General features: G+C 46.9%; 1 pseudogene; it reads right to left on the reverse strand.

The window, feature by feature from the left end:
• Positions 1–439: 439 nt before the first annotated feature.
• On the reverse strand, positions 440–20,598 carry LOC147098140 (uncharacterized; annotated as a pseudogene).
• Between the last annotated feature and the right edge of the window lie 2,306 nt (positions 20,599–22,904).

The following is a 22,904-nucleotide window of genomic DNA, read 5'->3' on the forward strand; positions in this document are numbered from 1 at the left end:
GTAACAGCCTGAAGGGTCTGAATGGCCTCTTCATATTCCTATTCCTAAGCAGTATTCCTATTCCTAAGCAGTAGGCTCCAGTGGCACGATGGCCTCCTCCTGTTCCCTCGTGACAGTTTTGAGGGGCTGATTGGCCTTCTCCTGTTCCTATGTAACAGCCTTGAGGGGCTGAGTGGACTTCTCCTATTCCTATGCAACAGTCTCGAGAGGCTCTATGACCTCCTCCTGTTCCTTTGTAACAGGCTCGAGAGGCTGAATGGCCTCCTCTTGTTCCTTTGTAACAATCTCGAGGAGCTGATTGGTCCTGCTCCTTTTCCTATGCAATAGCCTTGAGGGGCTGAATGGACTTTTCCTATTCCTATGCAACAGTCTTGAGAGGTTCTATGGCCTCCTGTTCCAATGCAACAGTTTCAAGGGGCTGAATGGCCTCCTCTTGTTCCTATGTAACAGGATCGAGGGGCTTAATGGCCTCCAACTGTTCCTGTACAACAGGCTCGAGGGGCTGAATGGCCTAATCATGTTCCTATGCATCAGTTCAAGGGGCTGAATGGCCTCCTGCTTTTCCAATGTAACAGGCTTGAGGGGCTGGTTGGCCTCCTCCTGATCCTATGCAACACGCCCAAGGGGCTGAATGGCCTACTCCTGCACTTATGTAACAGGCTCGATGAACTAAATGGTCACCTCCAGTTCCTATGCAACAGACTCGAGTGGCTAAATGGCATAATCATGTTCCTATGTAACTGGCTCAAGGGGGCTGTATGGCATTCTCCTTTTTCTGTGCTATGGTCTCGAGGGACTGAATGGACCAACTCCTGATCCTAACAACAGGCTCGACGGGCTGCATCAGCCGACTCCTGTTCATATGCTACAGGCTGGAGATGATTACTGGGCCTACTTCTGTTCCTATACAACTGGCACGAGAGGTTTAATGGCCTCCTCCAGGTACTATATAACAGACTTCAGGGTGCAGAACGGGCCTCCTCCTGTTCCTGTGCAACAGGATCGAGGAGATTAATGGGCCTCCTCCTGTTACAGAGTAACAGGTTCGAGGGACTGAATGGGCCTCCTCCTGTTCCAGTGGAATGGGCTCGAGGGAAAGAATGGGCCTCCTCCTGTTCCAGTGTAACAGGCTCGAGGGACTGAATGGGCATCCTCTTGATCCTGTGTAACAGGCTCGAGTGGCTGAATGGGCCTCTGCTTGTTTCTATATAACAGGCTCGAGGAGCTGAATGGGAATCCTCCTGTTCCTGTGCAACAGGATCGAGGAGCTGAATGGGCCTCCTCCTGTTCCTGTGTAACAGGCCCGAGGAGATGAATGGGCCTCAACCTGTTCCTGTGTAACAGGCCCGAGGGGCTGACTGGCCATATCCTGTTCCATTTTAACAGGCTCGAGCGGATGAATGGTCGGCTCCTGTACCTATGTACCAGCCTCGAAGTGCTGAAAGGATCTCTTCCTATTCCTATGCAACAGTCTCGATTGGCTAATTGGCCACCTGCTGTTCCTATGTAACAGGTTCGATGGGCTGTATGGCCTCCTCCTGTTCCATTGTAACAGGCTAAGGGCAGCTGCATGACCTCCTCCTGTTCCATTGTAACAGGCTAAGGACAGCTGTATGGCCTCTTCCTGTTCCACTGTATCAGTCTCGAGGGGATGAATTGCCTCCTCATGTTCCTATTTAACAGGCTCGAAGTGCTGAATGGGACACCTTCTGTTCCTGTGCAACAGGCCCAAAGGTCTGATTGGCCTAATCATGTGTTATATGCAACAGGCTCGAAGTGCTGAATTGCCTCCTCCTGTTCTTATGCAACTGCTTCAAGGGGCTGGATGGGCCTCCTCCTGTTACGATGCAACAGGCCCAAAGGGCTGAATGGCCTATGTCAGAGGCTCGATGCAATAGATGGCCACCTCCTGTTCCTATGTAACATTCTCGAAGGGCTGAATTACCTCCTCCAGTTCCTATGAAACATTCTCAAAGGACTGAATTGCCTCCTCCTGTTCCTATACAACTGGCAGGAGAGGTTTAATGGCCTCCTCCTGGTCCTATGTAACAGTCTCAAGGGGTTGAATGGTCTCCTACTGGTCCTATGTAACAGGCTCAAGGGGCTGAATGGTCTCCTCCTTTTCCAATGTAACAGGCTTGAGAGGCTGAATGCCCTCCTCTTGTTCCTATGCAACATGCTTGATCGGTTGAATGGGCCTACTCCTGATCCTAAGCAACCGGATCCAGTGACTAAACAATCTCCACCTGTTTCTATTTTATAGGCTCGAGGAGCTGAATGGTCCTCCTCCTGTTCCTATGCAACAGCCTTGAGGGGCTGAATGGACTTTTCCTATTCCTATGCAACAGTCTTGAGAGTTTCTATGGCCTCCTGTTCCTATGCAACAGGTTCAAGGGGCTGAAAGGCCTCCTCTTCACAGAAATCACAGAAACCCCACAGTGCAGATAGAGGCCATTTCGGCCCATCGAGCCTGCACCGACACATATCACACCCGATCCCCGTAACCCCTACACCAACACATATCCCACCCTATCCCCGTAACCCCACGTATTTAATCCCCCTAACACTAAGGGTCAATTTATCATAGCCAATCAACCTAAACCCGCACATCTTTGGACCCTATGTAACAGGATCGAGTGGCTTAATGGCCTCCCCCTGTTCCTATGCAACATGCTCGAGGGGCAGAATGGCCTAATCATGTTCCTATGCATCAGTTCAAGGGACTGAATGGCCTCCTGCGTTACCAATGTAACAGGCTTGAGGGGCTGGTTGGCCTCCTCCTGATCCTATGAAACACGCCCAAGGGGCTGAATGGCCTACTCCTGCACCTATGTAACAGGCTCGATGAACTAAATGGTCACCTCCAGTTCCTAAGTAACAGTCTCGAGGGGCTAAATGCCCTAATCATATTCCTATATAACTGGCTCAAGGGGACTGTATGGTATTCTCCTTTTTCTGTGCTATGGTCTCGAGGGACTGAATGGACCAACTCCTGATCCTAACAACAGGCTCGAGGGGCTGCAGCAACCAACTCCTGTTCATATGCTACAGGCTCGAGATGCTTATTGGGCCTACTCCTGTTCCTAAACAACTGGCACAAGAGGTTTAATGGCCTCCTCCTGGTCCTATATAACAGGCTTCAGAGTGCAGAATGGGCCTCCTCCTGTTCCTGTGCAACAGGCTTGAGGAGCTTAATGGGCCTCCTCCTGTTGCAGTGTAACAGGCTCGAGGGGCTGAATGGGCCTCCTCCTGTTCCTGTGCAACAGGCTCGAGGGGCTGAATGGGCCTCCTGCTGTTCCTGTGTAACAGGCCCGAGGGGCTGACTGGCCACATCCTGCTCCTTTTTAACAGACTCAAGGGGATGAATGGCCGGCTCCTGTACCTATGTACCAGCCTTGAAGTGCTGAAAGTATCTCTTCCTATTCCTATGCAACAGTCTCGATTGGCTAAGTGTCACCTGCTGTTCCTATGTAACAGGTTCGATGGACTGAATGGCCTCCTCCTGTTCCATTGTAACAGGCTAAGGGCAGCTGAATGGCCTCCTCCTGTTCCATTGTAACAGGCTAAGACCAGCTGTATGTCCTCCTCCTGTTCCATTGTAACAGGCGAAGGGCAACTATATGGCCTCCTCCTGTTCCGTTTTTTCTGTCTTGAGGGGATGAATTGCCTCCTCATGTTCCTATTTAACAGGCTCGAAGTGCTGAATGGGACACTTTCTGTTCCTATGCAACAGGCCCAAAGGGCTGATTGGTCTAATCATGTGTCGTATGCAACAGGCTCTAAGTGCTGAATTGCCTCCTCCTGTTCCTATGCAACTGCCTTAAGGGGCTGGATGAGACTCCTCCTGTTAAGATGCAACAAGCCCAAAGGGCTGAATGGCCTGGGTCAAAGGCTCAATGGACTAGATGGTCACCTCCTGCTCCTATGTAACATTCTCGAAGGCTGAGTTACCACCTCCTGTTCCTATGTAACATCCTCGAAGGGCTGAATTGCCTACTCTTGTTCCTATACAACTGACAGAAGAGGTTTAATGGCCTCCTCCTGGTCCTACGTAACAGGCTCGAGGGGCTGAATGGGCCTCCTCCTATTCCTGTATAACAGGCTCGAGAGATTTAATGGCCTCCTCCTGGTCCGATATAACAGGCTTGAGAGGGCTGAATGGGCCTCCTCCTGTTCCTGTGCAACAGGCTCGAGGGGCTGAATGGGTCTCCTCCTTTTCCAGTGTAACAGGCTCAAGGGGCTGATTAGGCCTGCTCCTGTTCCTGTGTAACAGGCTCGAGGGGCTGAATGGGCCTCCTCCTGATCCTGTGTAACAGGCACGAGGGGCTGAATGGGCCTCCTTATGCTCCTGTGTAACAGGCTTGAGGGGCTGAATGGGCCTCCTCATGTTCCTATATAACAGGCTCGAGGGGCTGGATGGGCCTCCTACTCTTCCTGTGTAACAGGCTTGAGTGGCTGAATGGGCCGCCTCCTATTCCTATATAACAGGCTCGAAGGGCTGGATGGGCCTCCTCCTGTTCCTGTGTAACAGGCTCGAAGGTCTGATTGGGCCTCCTCCTGTTCCTGTGTAACAGGCTCGAGGGGCTGAATGGGCCTCCTCCTGTTCCTCTATAACAGGCTTGAGGAGCTGAATGGGCCTCCTCAAGTTCCTGTGTAACAGGCTCGAGGGGCTGAATGGGCCTCCTCCTATTCATGTGGAACAGGCTCGAGGGACTGATTGGACATCCTCCTGTTCCTTTTTAAAGAAATATATTACCTTTCACGATCACCAGATGTCCCAAAGCGCTTTACAGCCAATGAAGTGCTTTTTGATCTTTAATCACTGTTGTTATGTAGGAAAAATGGCAGCCAGTATGTGCACATCAAGCTCTCAATAACAGCAATGTGATAATGACCAGATAATCTGTTTTAGTGATTTTGATTGTGGGATAAATATTGTCTCAGACACCAGGGATATCTCCACTGTTCTTCTTCAACTAGTGACAGAGGAACTTTTACCTCCAGCTGAGAGAGCAGACGAGGCATTGGTTTAATGTCTCATCCAAAAGACGGCACCTCCGACAGTGCAGCACTCCCTCAGCACTGCACTGGAGTATCAGCCTAGATTTTTGTGCTCAAGTCCCTGGAGTGGGATTTGAACCCGCAACCTTCTGACTCAGAGGCGAGGGTGCTGCCCACTGAGGCACGGCTGGAACAGGTTCGAGGGGCTAAATGGCTTCCTCCTGTTCCGATGAGGCAACTGAAGTGCAGCCAAAAGCCAGAAATATGTGAGGAACTCAAGTTTCAGGATGTTTAATGCAGCAATTGTCAAAATTATTCCCACAGATCTCAACAACAGGTGAAACAACAACAGTCCTTGTAATGAGAACACTGTGCTCATTTCACACATTGTAAAATCCCTCACCTCCATTTTACACCATTGCCTCCAAGCGGTGAGGCCCATTGTCTCTGGTGGAACCTCTGAACATCTGCCTCACAGTGCACTTCCAGATCACTGAAGAGCAAGTGGCCAGATCGGGAGTAACGCTCTTACTAATCTGCTTCGAAAATCTGCCACTCCAACAATGCAGCGCTCCCTCAGGACTGCCCCTCTGACATTGCAGCATTCTGAATTGCAGAACAGGACATTCGGTTTATTTTGGATCAATAGCAAAATGCAGGATTTTTTAAAATCAAATTAAAAGTACTCACATTAGGTGGGAATTCTAATGGGCGGAGACTGGGCTCTGCCCAGGGCACTTGTTGCCTTACAGTAAAAGAAAGAAAGACATTGGGAGATAAATTAAGTCATGCCCCCTTTGGGACACTAACTTCGCTACTTCTAGCGCCCCGAAAAATTTAGCACCCCCATGGCCGAATTTCATCGATAGCGCCGCAATAGGGAAGCGGGATGCTACTGGAAGCGATGCTGCCTCCCTCTTGGGGAGGGGTCTTGTGCAGTGCGACCCGGGGCCCAACGGGGCCACCAGGGATCGGAGTGTGGGCAAAAGAGCCTCATCAGAAAGGCGGCAGCTCTGACAGTGTAGCACTCCCTCAGCACTGCACAGCCTAGATTTATGTGCTCAAGTCCCTGGAGCGATGAGCTACTGCCCAGATATCTGCTCCATCACCAGGACCGCCTACGTCCACCTCTGTAACATCACCCGTCTCCACACCAACTCAGCTCACCTGCTGCTGAATCCATCATCCATGCCTTTGTTATCTCCAGACTGAACTCTTCCAAAGTTCTCCAGGCCGGCCTCCCATCTTCCACCCTCCTTATACTTAAGATCATCCAAAATTCTGCTGCCAGTATAATAACTCGCCCCAAATCCCATTCACCCATCACCTCTGTGATCGCTGACTTACATTGGCTCCTGGTTGATCCACGCCTCGATTTTACAATTCTCCTCCTTGTTTTCCAATCCCTCCATGGTTTGCCCTTCCTTATCTCTGTAACCTCCTCCAGCCCTTCAACCCACCGAGATCTCTGCTCTCCTTCAATTCTCGCCTCTTGTGTATCCCTGATTTCCATCGCTTCACCATTGGTGGCCGTGCCTTCAGCTGCCGAGGTCCTAAGCTCTGGAATTCCCTCCCTAAACCTCTCTGCCTCGCTCTCCTCCTGTAAGACGCTCCTTAAAACTCACCACTTTGACCAAGGTTTTGGTCACCTGTCCTATTATCTCCTCATGTGGCTCGGCATCAAACTTTGTTTGTCAATGCTCCTGTGAAGCACCTTGGGACGTTTTCCTACATTAGAGGCGCTATATGAATGTAAGTTGTTGTTGTTATTACATTCATAGAATTTACAGCACAGAAACAGCCCACTCGGCCCAACAGGTCCACACGAGCCTCCTCCAACGCCTCTTCATCTCAGCCTATCTAAACTAATCTAATCCTATCAGCATATACTTCTATTCCTTTCTCCCTCATCTATTTCTCTAGCTTCCCCTTAAATACGTGTATGCTGTTCACCTCAACTACTCCCTGTGGTCGCGAGTTCCACATTCTCACCACTCTATGGATAAATATGTTTCTCCTGAACTTCCTATTGGATTTATTAGTGGCTATATTATATTTTTGACCCCTAGTTCTGGACGCGCCCACAAGTGGAAACATCTTCTCTACGTCCACCCTATCAAACCCCTTGCTGATTTTAAAGACCTCTATCAGGTCACCCCACAGCCTTCTCTTTGCTAGAGAGAAGAGCCCCAGCCTGTTCAGTCTTTCCTGATCGCTGTAACCTCTCAGCCCTGGTGTTATCTTTGTGAATCGGATTCACTTATTTCAATGAGTATGATTTGTTTTCATGTAGTAACAGAAAGTAACGAACACACTGAGCAGCCCCACACGTCAGTGGCTCATCCTGCTGGATTAAAAAAAGTAACTTCTAACTATTCCTTAGAGCAGACAAGGCTAAGAGGAGAATTGATAGAGTTGTTTAAAATCATGAAGGGTTTACATAGAGTAAATAAAGAGAAACTGGCTGAAAGGCCGATAACCAGAGGGCACAGATTTAAGGTGATTGGCAAAAGAACCAGAGGCGACAAGAGGAAAAACTTCTTTACACAACGAGTGGTTAGGATTTGGAATGAACTTCCTGATGAGGCGGTGGAAACAGATTAAATCATAGCCTTCGAAAGAGAATTGGATAAATACTTGAAGGAGAACAATTTGCAGGGATATGGGGAAAGAGCGGGGAAGTGGGACTAACTGGATTGCTCTTCGAAAGAGCCGGTGCAGACTCGCTGGGCTGAATTCCCTCCTTCTGTGCTGTACTATTCTGTGATTCTATCATTCTATTCACCTGCAATCTAAGCTTCCTGCAGCCTTAGATGGGCCTCATTGCCTGTGTTTATTCCCCTTCTATTGTCACCCAGGAGCTATCCAAGACCCAGGCTCCGTCTGCCCTCTCAGGTGGATGTAAAAGACTCCACGGCCACTACCTGGAAGAAGAGGAGGGTGAGTTCTCCCCGGTATCCTGGGACCAAAATATACCCCCCAACCAACATCAATAAACAATCAGATTATCTGGACATTATCACATTGCTGTTTGTGGCATCTTGCTGTGTGCAAATTTGCTGCCGCACTTCCTACTACAGTGACCACCTTTCAAAAGTGCTTCATTAGTTGTAAAGCGCTTTGGGACTTCCTGAGGTTGAGAAAGGCGCTATATAAATGCAAGTTCTCTCTTCAAGCAGATCCTGATCGAGTGGGGAGACCTTTTCGACAGATGTGCATTTTTACACAAATAGCGCCCCCTAGTGCTGATGAGTAATATTGCAGACAGCGCGCGCACACACACACAGTGTTGTAAAGGGTCTGATGGATTTGAAACATCCCTTTATCAGTTATTTTTGTTCCAAGTGTTAACAGATAAGCTTGCCCCTTTTCAAGTAGAGCTCCAATAATCCTGCAGGCTCCCAGTTTGTAGAGATGTGATATTTTCATTGTTCAGATAGTTCACCTGTCTATTTTATTCCCCAGCTAACAGCAACTTACATTTACACAGCGCCTTTAATGTAGAAACACGGCCCAAGGTGCTTCACAGGAGCGTCGGTCAGACAAAACTTTAACATAAGGAGATATTGTGACAGGTGACCAAAAGCTTGGTCAGAGGTAGGTTTACAGGAGTGTCTTCAAGGAGGAGAGAGAGGCGGAGAGGTTTAGGGAGGAAATTCCAGAGCTTGGGGCCGAGGCAGCTGAAGGTACGGCCGCCAATTGTGGGGCGATGAAAATCGGGGATGCACAAGAGGCCAGAATTGTAGGACGGCAGAGCTCTCGGAGGGTTGTAGGGCTGGAGGAGGTTACAGAGAGGGAGGGGAGCGAGGCAATTGATGGATTTGAAGACAAGGATGAGAATTTTAAAATCTAGCCATTGCCAGACTGGGACCCAATGTAGGTCAGCGAGCACAGGGGTGCTGGGCGAACCGGACTTGGTGCGAGGTACGATATGGGGCAGCAGAGTTTTGGATGAGCTGAGCTTTACAGAGGGGGAGATGGGAGGCCGGCCAGGAGAGCGTTAGAATCGTCGTGTCTGGAGGTAACAAAGGCTCGGATGAGGGTTTCAGTAGCAGATGAGCTGAGGCAGGGGCGGAGACGGGCGATGTTACGGAGGTGGAAGTAGGCGGTCTTGATGATTGAGAGGATATGGGGGTCGGAAGCTCAGCTTAGGGTCAAATAGGAGACAGAAGGGAAAAAGCAAGCAGAGAATAACCATTTGAGTCTGTACAAGCAACAGATCTGATAAATTCCCAGGATTACCTCACAGTCCCGATGTATTATGTAATATACATTGACAGCATCATTGTCCAAGCTCGGGGCAGAAGGGGTGTAAGAGTTAGCAGTAAGATTAAACTGCAGAAGCTGCTTGGCCCATAAGAACTCTCACAGATCAGATCATGGTGTGAATTGCAGAGCTCCGTACAGCTTGTACATCATTAGCACCTTCATTATCGACAGTCTCACAACTTTTCAAACTTTCATGAAAACATTACAGTTCATATGAGTGTGTATAAGTGCGTCTGTGTGAGTGTGTATTTGGGTGAAAGAGTGTGTCTGTGTGTGAGTGTTTGTGTGTGTGTGAGACTGAGAGTGAATGTGTGTGAGGATTTGTGTGTGTGAGAGTGAGAGTGAGTGTATGTGATGGGGGTCTCAGGTAATTCGCTGAGCAATTGACCCAATGTTAGTATAACTATGATCTGTTTAGTTCTCAGCTCTGAGCTGCAAACACAGGATCACAGGATAGTTACGGATCAGAGATTCAGCCATCGAGAGAGATCCTACACTCCCGCCATTGCAGCCACCAGTCTTTCAGTAAATGATGCCAGAACTGCTTCCCCTACTCTATCCTTGAGTTCATTCCAAGTGTCGATCACTCATTGTGTAAAGAGTTTGCTGGCTTCAGCCCTAAATGTATCTTCTACCAGTTTGAACCCATGTCCCCTTGTCTTTCTCTAACAATTCAATTTAAATGAACATTCCAGATTTCATTTTCTATTCCCTGGTCAATCATGGGAACAGGAGGAGGCCATTCAGCCCCTCGAGCCTGTTCTGTCATTCAATTTGATCATGGCGGATCTGTAATCCAAGGAAGATTGTGAGAAGCACTACATGAAACATTTCAATCTTTCTCCGCTTGCTATCAGTTACAATTTACTTTCTGAGCTATTCAGGAAATTGGATTCATTCTAGCCCTTGGATTGAGAGAGCAACCACTTAATGAAAGGGAACAGATTTGTCCTTCAATCATAGAGTGAGCAGATATAGAATCATAGAATCATACAGCACAGAAGGAGTGCATTCGGCCCATCGTGATTTTTGAAAGTGACTATTGAATCTGCTTTCATTTTTTTGTTTCAGTCTTGGGTGGAGATCTGGAGCAGATGAATTGTTGTTTGAGTTTCAACAATCTCAGTCCGGATGACAGTTCTGTGTATTACTGCTATGTGGATTTCCAGGGCTTCAAGGATCATACTTTCACAGACCCATCCAGCTACTGGTTGCCCTTAAGTCGCAGTTTATTTTATCTCTGTTGTTCGGTCACTTTGCTGGAACAGGCTGTGGGATGTCAACGAGGGGAATGCAAAACATGTTTCCAAAACATTGCCCTCGGTAACTTCATCAGGAGCAGTCCTTCCCTTTTTGAGACACCCTAGGGTCAAGATTGACCAGAAGATGAAATAATCATACGGAGGTTAATGGGCTTTATAAATATAGGCACAGAGCACAAAAGCAAAGAGGTCCTGCTAAACCCTTTGTATATCACTGGTTAGGCCCCAGCTGGAATATTGTGTCCAATTCTGGGCACCACACACTTTAGGAAGGATGCCAAGGACTAAGAGAGGTGCAGAGATTATTTACCAGAATGGTTCCAGCGAAGAGTTATGTGGAGAGACTTAGAGAAACTGGGATTGTTCTTCTTAGAGCAGAGAAGTTTAAAGGGAGATTTAATAGAGGTGTTCAAAATGATCGAGTAAATAAGGAGAAATTGTTTCCACTGGCATAGGGTCAGTCGGTAACCAGAGGACACGGGTTCAAGGTCATTGGCAGTGGAACCAGGAGAAGAATTATTTTCCTGTGGGGAGTTGTTGTGATCTGGAATGTACTGCCTGAAAGGGTGTTGGAAGCAGATTCAATAGTAATCTACCTTGGGTTCCCTCTTTTTTTAAGTTATTCTTGGGATGTGGGCATCACTCTCAAGGCCGACATTTATTGCCCATCGCTAATTGCCCTGGAGATGATGGTGGTGGGCCTTCTTCTTGAACCGCTGCAGTCCATGTAGTGAAGCTGCTCCCACAATGCTGTTAGGCCGAGAGTTCCGGGACTTTGACCCAGCGACGATGAAGGAACGGTTGATATATCACCAACTCAGGATGGTGTTTGTGACACGGAGGGCAACTTGGAGGTGATGTTGCTCCCACGCACCTGCTGCCCTTGTCTTTCAAGATTGGGTGAGGGTAAGGAATATTTCTGAAGCAGAATTGGAAGAGCTTTAGTCTCTACCAGGCACTTTTCTCCCAATCTGGCCATTTGCCTTTAAGTGATTTCAAGGTGCACTGGGAGGCAGATGTTCAGAGATTCGACAAGAGACAAGGAGTCTCACTGGCTGGAGGCAATGCTGTAAAACTGCAGACTTTGAGTTCCTTCCATATTTCAAGCTTTTGGTTGAACTTCAGTTGCCTCACAGGAAAAGGATGAGGCCCATTCACCCGCTTGAGCCTGTTACCATAGGAACAAGAGGAGGCCATTCAGACCCTGGAGACTGTCAATAGGAACTGGAAAACGTCTTCAATTCCTCGAGACTGCTGCATAGGAAAAGTAGGTGGCCCATTCAGATCCTCGAGCCTGTTACATAGGAGCAAGAGGAGGCAATTCAGACCCTTGAGCCTGTTACATAGGATTAGGAGGAGGCCCAATCAGCCCCTCAAAGCTGTTACTTAGGAACAGGAGGAGGCCAGTCAGACCATTGAGACTGTTAATAGTGACAGGAGGAGGCAATTCAGCCCCTCGAGTCTGTTTTTTAAAATGATTCATGGGATGTGGGCATCGCTACCAAGGCCAGCATTTATTGCCCATCCCTAGTATCCCTTGATAAGGTGGTGGTGAACAGCCTTCTTGAACCGCTGCAGTCCGTGTGGTGAAGGTATGCTGTGGTGCTGTTAGGGAGGGAGTTCCAGGATTTTCACCCAGCAACGATGAATGAATGGCGATATACTTCCAAGTCAGGATGGTATATGACTTGGTGGGGAACTTGGAGGTGGTGCTGTTCCCTTGTGCCTGATGCCCTTGTCCTTCTAGGTGGAAGAGGTCGCGGGTTTGGGAGGTGCTGCCGAAGAAGCCTTGGTGAGTTGCTTCAGTGCATCTTGGAGATGGTGCACACTGCAGCCACGGTACGGTGGAGGGCGTGAATGTTTAAGGTGGTGGATGGGCTGGCAATCAAGCAGGCTGCTTTGTCTTGGTTGGTTTCAAGCTTCTTGAGAGTTGTTGGAGCTAAACACATCCAGGCAAGTGGAGTGTATTCCATCAAACTCCTGACTTGTGTCTTGTAGATGGTGGAAATGCTCTGGGGAGTCAGGAGGTGAGACACGCGCCACAGAATACCCAGCTTCTGACCTGCTCTTTTTACCACGGTATTAATGTGGCTGGTCCAGTTAATTTTCTGCTCAATGTTGACCCCCCCACAATATTGATGGTGGGTGATTCGGCGATGGTAATGCCGTTGAATGTCAATGGGTGGTGTTTTGATGCTTGCTTGTTGGAGAAAGTCATTGCCTGGCACTTGTGTGGCACGAATGTTACCTGCCACTTATCAGCCCGAGCCGGAATGTCATCCAGGTCTTGCTGCATGCGGGCATGGACTGCTTCATTATTTGAGGAGTTGTGAATGGCACTGAACACTGCAGTCATCAGCGAACATTCCCACTTCTGACCTTATGCTGGAGGGAAGGTCACTGATGAAGCAACTGATAATGTTTGGGCCTAGGACACTGCCCTAAGGAACTCCTGCAGCGATGTGCTGGGGCTGTGATGATTGACCTACAACCACCAGAACCATTTTCCTTTGCGCTAGGTGTGACTCCAGCTCATGGAGAGTTTCCCCCCAGATTCCCATTGACTTCAATTTTACAAGGGCTCTTGATGCCACACTCAGTCAACTGCTAACTTGATGTCAAGGGCAGACACTCTCACCTCACCTCCGGAATTCAGCTCTTTTCTCCATGTTTGGAGCAAGGCTATAGTGAGGTCTGGAGCCGAGTGGTCCTTGCAAAAACCCAACTTGGGCATCAGTGAGCAGGTTATTGGTGAGTAAGTGCTGCTTGGTAGCACTGTCGATGATAATTTCCATCACTTTGCTGATGATTGAGAATAGACTGATGGGGCAGTAATTGGCTGGTTTGGATTTGTCCTGTTTTTTGTTCATAGGACATACCTGGGCAGTTTTTCACATTGTCGGATAGATGCCTATATTGTAGCTGTACTGGAACAGCTTGGCTAGAGGTGCGGCTAGTTCTGTAGCTTAAGTGTTTAGCACGACAGCTGAGATGTTGTCAGATCCCACATGCTTTGCTGTATCCAGTGCACTCAGCCGCTTCTTGATATCACATGGAGTGAATCGAATTGGCTGAAAACTGGCTTCTGTGATGGTTGGGTACCTCAGGAGTAGACCGAAATAAATCATCCACCCGGCACTTCTGGCTGATGATGGTTGCAAACGCATCAGAATTGTCATTTGCACTCACGTGCTGGGCTCCACCATTATTGAGGATGGGGATATTGATGGAGCCTCCTGCTCCCCTTAGTTGCTTGATGGTCCACCACCATTCATGACTCGATGTGGCAGGACTGCAGAGATTTGATCTGATCCATTGATTGTGAGATCGCTTAGCCCTCTCTATAGCATGCTGCTTCCATTTTTTAGCATGCATGTAGACCTGTGTTGCAGCTTCCCCAGGTCGGCACCGCATTTTAAGGTGTGCCTGCTGCTACTCCCCACATACTCTTCTACACACGTTATTGAACCAGGTTGGTCCCCTGACTTGTTGGTAATGGTAGAGTGAGGGATATGCCGGGCCATGAGGTTACATATTGCGCTGGAATACAAATATGCTACTTATAAATACTTATAGAGACACAGCATATGGAACAATATTAATACAAAAGAAAACTAAGATTTATCATCTGCCCTTTCACCTCCTCCCTTCCCAACATCCAGGACCCCAAACATTCCTTCCATGTGAAACAGAGATTTACTTCTACTTCTTTCAATTTAGTATACGGTATTCACTGCTCACAGGGCGATCTCCTCTACATTGGGGAGACAAAACACAGATTGACTGATCAGTTTGCTGAACACCACCATTCAGTCCGCAAGCGTGACCCTCAGCTTCTGGTTGCTTGCCATTTTAATTCTCCATCCCACTCTGACCTGTCTGTCCTCGGCCTCCTCCACTGTTCCAATGAAGCTCAACAGAAGTTGAAGGAACAGCACCTCCTCTTTTGATTAGGCATGTTACACCCTTCTGAACTCAACATTGAGTGCAACAATTTCAGATCATAATCACTACTCCCATTTATTCAGACAGCAGGTGCTGGTAATGGTTCTGCTGTTGCCATTTATTGCTCCTCTAGACCCACCTTTTGTTGCCTTGCACCATCATCCCTTTTATCATTTAATCTCTCCTGCCTTCCATCCTATCACAGACCTTCCCTTTTGTTCTTTCCTCCCCTCCCCTTTCCCTGCCTCTGTACCTGCTTAAATCTGTCTCACTTTGTCCAGTTCTGATGGCAGGTCATCGACCTGAGACTTTAACTCTGTTTCTCTCTCCACAGATGCTGCCTGGCCTGCTGAGTATTTCCAGCATTTTCTGGTTTTATATTTAGTAACACAAGGTCAGGGACTTCGACTGAGCAACTAAACCGGTTTTCAGTGCTGAATACCGGTGAGGGTGATGACACCTGGAAGGTGTACAGTCCAGATCACATCGACAGCATCGGGGAACAAATGACTGCATGGGGGGCACAGCGAAGTGTAGGAATGCAGTGGCTGTGGGTGATTTAATAGTCAGGGGACAGACAGGCGTTTCTGCAACGGCCAACGTGAGTCTCGCATGGTCTGTGGCCTCTCTGGTGCCAGGGTAAATTATGTCACAGAACGAGAGCAGGAAATTCCACGGGGGGAAGGGGAGCAGCCAGAAGTCGTGCTCCATGTTGGAATGAGGGAAGGAAAGGGTTGAGGTCCTGCAGTCCGAGTCTCAGGAGCTAGGGAGGAAGGTATAGAGCAGGACCTCAAAGGTGGAAATCTTTGGATTACTCCCAGTGTCACATGCCAGTGAGGGTGGGGACAGTAAGAAAAGGCAGAATGATGGTGGCTGGAGAAACTGTGCAGGAGAAACGGTGTCACATTCCTCGGGGATTGGGACCAGTTCTGGGGCAGGAGCCACCTGTACAAAATGGACGGGTAGCACTTCAATCGGGCTGGGACCAATGACTTTTTGCGGAGGTTAACGAGTGCTAGGATGTCAACTAATTTGGTGGAAGAGGGGCACCGAGATGAAGCAATGGATAGGAGAGACACAGAGGTACACAGAGGACTGGGAGTGGCAAACAGCTTTAGAATAAAGAATAGCTCTGAAATAGGATGGATCAGAGAAGGGGAAATGAGAGGCAGGCAAGTTGGGATTCAGAGTAGATGTGTGTAAAAACACAGAACGCAGTCAATAAGGTTGGTGAGCTGCAGGCAAAAATTACCACATGGGATTATGATATAGTGGCAATAACGGAAGCCTGGCTCAAACAAGGGGAGGATTGGAATGTGGGCCAGATGGGATCTAGGTTCCTGAGTGAAGTAAACGTGGAAATTGGGAAGATCTGGTAACTGGCTTCCAACCTTCCTGAGAAATGGGGAAGGTGCCAGAGGACTGGAGTATAATAAATGTTATAACCCTGTTCAAAAAAGTGGAGAGTGATAAAGCCTGCTATTACAGACCAGTCAGCCTAACATCGGTGGTGGGGAAAACTTTAAAGACAATAATCCAGGAGAATATTAATTGGATTTGGTAAAGTATGGGCTAATAGATGAAAGTCAGCTTGCATTTGTTAAGGGAAAATCGTATTTGGCAAATTGCACTGGTCAGGCAGGAATCCTGCCTCTGTTGTTGTTGTTTTGTACATTGCTAAGCCTGGGGCAGTGAGGCCGATTGGACCAACCAACTTCTAACCTGAAAGCAAAATACTGCGGATGATGGAAATCCGAAATAACAACAGGAAACACTGGAAAAACTCAGCAGACCAGGCAGCATCGGTGGAGAGAGAAACAGAGTTAACGTTTCAGGTCGATGACCTTTCGTCAGAACTGGAAAAAAGCAGGAAATGGACAGCAAGTTTGGGGGCTGGGAAAAGGGGGAGGGGATGAAAGAACAAAAGGGAAGGTCAGTGATAGGATAGAAAGCAGGAGAGATTGAGAGACATTGAGAGACATTAAGAGATATTCAAGACAAGGGGAGGTGGAAATGGGACAGGTTGAGGAACAAAGGATGCCTCTAGATGGGCTGTGAATTGCGCTGGTAGAATGAAGGACAGCTGAAGGGAGGGAAGAAAAATCAAAATGTGTGGATAAAAAAAAGAAGAAAATATATATATAGATATGTGATAAACATAGCATAAGAAGTAGGAGCAGGAGTAGGCCATACGGCCCCTCGGGCCTGCTCCGCCATTCAATAGGATCATGGGTGATCTGAATTTAGACTCACGTCCACTTCCCTGCCATTTCCCCGTAACCACTAATTCCCTCATCTGCTAGGAAAATGTCTATCTCCGTTTTAAATTTATTTAATGTTGCAGCTTCCACAGCTCTCTGGGGTAGCAAGTTCCATAGATTCACCACCCTCTGAGTGAAGAAGTTTCTCCTCATCTCAGTTTTGAAAGGGCAGCCCCTTATTCTAAGATTATGCCCCCTAGTTCTAGTCTGACCCATCAGCGGAAACATCCTCACCGAATCCATCTGATCAAGTCCGCTCACAATCTTATATGTTCCGATAAGACGCCTCTCATTCTTCTGAACTCCAATGAGTAGAGGCCCAATCTACTTAACCTTTCCTCATATGTCAACCCCCTCATCTCAGGAATACCAAGTGAGCCTTCTCTGAACTGCCTCGAGAGCAAGTTTATCTTTTCTTAAATATGGAAACCAAAACTGCACGCAGTATTCCAGGTGTGGCCTCACAAATACCCTGTATAACTGCAGCAAGACTTCCCTGTTTATATACTCCATCCCCCTTGCAATAAAAGCCAAGATTCCATTGGCCTTCCTGATCACCTGCTGCACCTGCATACTAACTTTTTGTGTTTCATGTACCAGGACCCCCAGATCCCTTTGTACTGTAGCACTTTGCAGTTTTTCTCCATTTAGATTTTTTCTCCCAAAGTGCACAACCTCACACTTTCCAGTATTATATTCCATCTGCCAAGTCTCTGCCCACTCACTTCACCTCTCTATGTCCTTTTGCAGGTTCTTTATGCCCTCCTCACTCACTGCTTTCCCTGCCATCTTTGTATCGTCGGCGAACTTGAATATATTGCACGCGGTCCCTTCCTCAAAATCGCAAATATCGATTGTAAAGAGTTGAGGTCCCTGCACTGACCCCTGCGGAACACCACTAGTTACTGATTGCCAGCCCAAGAGCGAACCATTGATCCCAACTCTTTGTTTTCTGTTAGATAGCCAATCTTCCACCCATGTCAGTATATTACCTCCAATCCCGTGATTTTTTATCTTGATCAGTAATCTTTTGTGTGGCACCTTGTCAAATGCCTTTTGGAAGTCCAAATACACCACATCCACTGGTTCCCCCTTATCCACCCTGTATGTTACTTCCTCAAAACATTCGAGCAAATTTATCAAACATGACTTCCCCTTCACAAAACCATGCTGACTCTGTCCTACTAAATGCCCTGTTACTGTTTCCTTAATAATGGACTCCAACATTTTACCAACCACAGATGTTAGGCTAACTGGTCTATAGTTTCCAGCCTTTTGTCTACTTCCCTTCTTAAATAAGGGCATTACATTAGCAGTTTTCAAATCAGCCGGGAACTTTCCTCAGTCCAGTGAGTTTTGGAAAATAATCGCCAAATGCATCCACAATCCCTACCGCTACTTCTCTCAAGACCTTAGGATGCAAGCCATCAGGTCCGGGGGATTTATCCGCCTTCAGTCTCATTATTTTACCGAGTACCACCTCCTTAGTGATTTTAATCGTGTTTAGCTCCTCCCCCCCATAGTCCCCTGTTTGTCCAGTGTTGGGATATTTTTAGTGTCCTCTACTGTAAAGACTGATAAAAAATATTGGTTCAGCGTTTTTGCCATCTCCATGTTCCCCACCACTAATTTCCCTGTCTCATCCTCTAAGGGACCAACGTTCACTTTAGCCACCATTTTTCTTTTTATATAACTGTAGAAACCTTTGCTACCCGCTTTTATATTTTTTGCTAGTTTACTTTCATAATCTATCTTCCCTTTCTTATTTAATCTTTTTGTTATTCTTTGCTGGCTTTTAAATGCTTCCCAATCTTCTATCCTCCCACTAGATTTGGTTACTTTATATGCCCTTGTTTTCAGTTGGATACTATCCTTTATTACTTTACGAAGCCACGGATGGCTATCTTTTCTTTTACTCCCCTTTTTCCTCAGTGGAATATATTTTTCTTGAAAGTTGTGAAATATCTCCTTGAGTGTAGACCACTGCTCTTGTACCATCCTACACTATAATCTATTTTCCCAATCCACTTTAGTCCATTCTACTCTCATACCTTCATAGTCTCCTTTATTTAAGCTCAGTACGCTGGTTTGAGATCCAACTCTCTCACCCTCCAACTTAATTTGGAACTCAACTATGTTATGGTCACCCATTCCAAGGGGATCCTTTACTAGGACATTTTTTATTAATCCTGTGTCATTACACAGGACCAGATCTAAGATTGCTTGCGCCCTGGTTGGTTCACTTACATACTGCTCAAGGAACCCGTCCCTAATGCATTCTATGAACTCTTCCTCAAGGCTGCCATGCCCAATTTGATTTGTCCAGTCAATATGAATGCTAAAATCCCCCATGATTATAGCTGTTCCCTTATTACAAGCCCCAACTATTTCCTGATTTATACTCCGACCAACAGAGTTGCAACTGTTAGGAAGCCTATAGACTACACCCACTAGTGACTTTTTCCCCTTATTATTCCTTATCTCCACCCAAACTGTTTCACTATCCTGATCCTTTGACCCAATATCATTTCTGACTTTTGCAGTAATTCCATCCTTGATTAACATAGCAACCCCACCTCCTTTTCCTTCCTGTCTGTCCTTCCTAATTGTCAAATACCCCTGTATGTTTAGTTCCCAGTCATGGTCACCTTGCAGCCATGTTTCTGTAATGGCCACCAGGTCATAACCATGTGTAGTTATTTGAACCGTCAACTCGTCTATTTTGTTATGAATGCTGCGTGGATTCAGATAAAGAATTTTCAAATATGTGTTGTGACAATTTATTCCTGCTTTTACCCCTTGAACTACTTTATCTTTATCTTTATACATTCAGTCCCTTCCTGACCTGCTCTGGTTATAATTCCCCTGCTACCTTGCTCTATTGCCTTCTCCACTGTCATTTTTATTTTTTGCTCTCTTAATACCTCCCCCCCCACTAATTAGTTTAAAGTCCTCTCTACAGCCCTAGTTATTCAATTCGCCAGGATTCTAGTCCCAGCACTGGCCAAGTGAAGTCCGTCCCAACGGAACAGCTCTCTCCCATCCCAGTACTGATGCCAGTGTCCCAAGAAGCAAAACCCATTTCTCCCACACCAGTCTTTGAGCCATGCATTTAACTCTCTAATATTATTTAGCCTAGCCAAATATGCTCGTGGCTCAGGTAGTAATCCAGAGATTATTACCCTTGTGGTTCTGCTTTTAAATTTGGCCCCTAGCTGCTCAAAATCCCTCAGCAGAACCTCTTTCCTTGTCTTATCTATGTCGTTGGTACCAACATGGACCACGACAACTGGATCCTCCCTCTCCCACTCCAAGTTTTTCTCCAGCCCAGATGAGATATCCTTAGCCCTGGCACTGGGCAGGCAACCCAGCCTTCGGGACTCTCACTCTTGGCTGCAAAGAATCCTATCTATCCCCCTAATGATACTATCCCCTACCACCACAGCATTTCTTTTAACTCCCCCGACTTGAATGGCCCCCCTTTCCACGGTGCTGTGGCCAGGTTGCTCATTCTCCCTGCAGTCCCCATCCCCATCCACACGGAGTAAGAGCCTCAAACTATTGGACAAGTGCAAGGGATTCGGCTCCTCCAAAGCTACCCCCTGGATCCCCGTACCTGCCTCAATCCTAGTCACACCATCCTGTCCCTGACTACGGACTACATCTGAATTAATTAATCTCAAAAGTGTGACTACCTCCTGAAACATAGAGTCCAGGTATCTCTCCCCCTCCCTGATGTGTCGCAGTGTCTGAAGCTCGGTCTGAAGCTCATCAACATGGTGCCAGTGTTCCTCTAGCATCAAACACTTACCGCAAATGTTATCACCGTGAGCAACAGTGGTGTCCACCAGCTCCCACATTTCGCAGCAGTAACACATCACCTGCTCTCCCATTCTATGCAATTAATTACATTTAATAATATTATTTAAAGACCCTCTGCCCCTATTCTAGGTGAAGATCAAACCTCTAATTAAAATAACTTACCAACTTATGAAGGTTTTAAAAGGAAAGACAAATACAACCCCTCACTACCCACTTGCCCGAACTCTCTCACTTACCAAACTCTCAGCAGTAGCATAACCTTGATAGGGGCCAAGGTTATGATCTGAAATTGTTGAATTCTATGTTGAGTCCAGAACGCTGTAAAGTGCCTAATCGAAAGATGAGGTACTGTGCCTTGAGCTTACGTAGAGCTTCCATGGAGCAATGCAACAGGCCGAGGACAGTGAGGTCTGAGTGGGAATGGGGCGGTGAATGAAAGTGACAGGCCACCAGATCCAGGGTGAGAACTGAACCTAAGACTGTGCATTTTGGGAAACTTCCTGTAGGGGCAGGAATTACATTTATCAACTGGCGTAAAGAATAATCCCCTTCCGTTATGATTTCTTTTCTGTTTTGCTATATACCTGATATTACTGATGCTTTACTTTATGCAGTTAATTTTTTTTCCCGGTCTCCAGCACACAGTCCTGTCATAGCTCAAATTATTCGATCCCAGCACTGGATGCAGTAACAAAGCTGCAATTTTCACCCTAATGCCATCAAACTGTCACTTTTGCCCCAATCCTGACGTATAATTTCCCTCTACATTGGAGGGACTAGCCGCAGATTGGGTGACCGCTTTGCGGAACACCTCCATTCAGTCTGTAAGGGGGACCCCGTGCTTCTGGTCGCCTGTCACTTTAATTCACCACTCCATTCCCACTCAGACCTCACTGTCCTCGGCCTCTTGCATTGCTCCATGGAAGCTCAGTGTAAGCTCGAGGAACAGCACCTCACCTTTCAGTTAGGCACTTTACAGCCCTCTCAAATCAAATCAATCAATCAAATCAACTTTTATTGTCATTGTTAGTGCACAAGTGCAGTACAACGAAATGTAGGCTTGCGGCTCCCGAGAGTGTACAATTTGGATTAGGAAACTTAAACATTTCAACATACATTTGTACATATATATTAGCATAAATATGACCATAATAAAGTGCATCGGCAGATGTGCAGGCTTTAGTGTTTATTTGTGGAGTTCAGTAGGATGACAGCCCTGGGAAAGAAGCTGTTCCTAAATCTGGTCGTACGGGTGCGAATGCATCTGTAGCGTCTTCCAAATGGTAGGAGGGCGAACTCTGGACTCAACATAGAGTCCAACAATTACAGACCATAACCTCGCCCCCTATCATATTTATATTTTTTATCCACACTTTTTCTTTGTCCTTTTCCTTTATTTTCCCTCCCACATGGCAGCTGTCTTTCATTCTGCCAGCACAATTCACGCTTCATCTAGAGCCACCCTTTGTTTCTTAACCTGTCCCAGTACCATCTCCTCTTGCCTTGAATATCTCTTAATGCTTCTTTAATTCTCCTGCCTTCCATCCTATCACAGACCGTCCCTTCTGATCTTTCATCCCTTCACCCATTTCCCAGCCCCTAAACTTGTTTTTAAATCTGTTCCATTTCCTGCTTTTTTCCAATTCTGATGAAAGGTCTTCGACCTGAAACGTTAACTCTGTTTCTCTCTCCATGGATGCTGCCTGGCCTGCTGAGTTTTTCCAGCATTTTCTGTTTTTATTTCAGATTTCCAGCATCCGTAGTATTTTGCTATTGTATAATTTCCCTGTTTGTTTCCTTCCTTAGAATTAACTTATTCACGATTGTGATCCTATCTCGAGGAAGTCCTGTCTCTCCAACTGTGTCATGGCAGCGGCAGATCTATCCTGTCAATCCCCTTCAGAATCTTTTTTGTTTCAATGAGATCACCTCTCATTCTTTTAATCTCCAGAGAGTATAGGCCCATTCTACATCATCTGTCTTCATAGTACAACCCTCTCATCCCAGTAATCAACCTTCGGTGCACCGCCTCCAAGGCAGGTATATCCTTCCTTAGATAAGGTGACGTTAACTCTGCACAGTGCTCCAGGTGTGGTCTCACCAAAACCCTGTACATTTGCCTTACCTATTGCTTGCAGTACCTGCATGCTAACTTTCTGTGCTTCTTGAGTGAGGACACACAAGTTTCTCAGAACATCAACATTTAAAAGTTTCTCACCATTTAAAATATATTCTGTTTTTCTATTCTTCCTACCAAAGTGAATAACCACACAATTCCCTACATTATACTCCATCTGCCCCCTCACTGCCCACTCTCTTAGTTTACCTATATCCCTCTTCACAT

Source organism: Somniosus microcephalus, chromosome 30 (assembly GCF_052327205.1).
Source record: "Somniosus microcephalus isolate GS21.2 chromosome 30, FLI_Smic_1.0, whole genome shotgun sequence".
NCBI classification, from domain to species: Eukaryota; Metazoa; Chordata; class Chondrichthyes; order Squaliformes; family Somniosidae; genus Somniosus; species Somniosus microcephalus.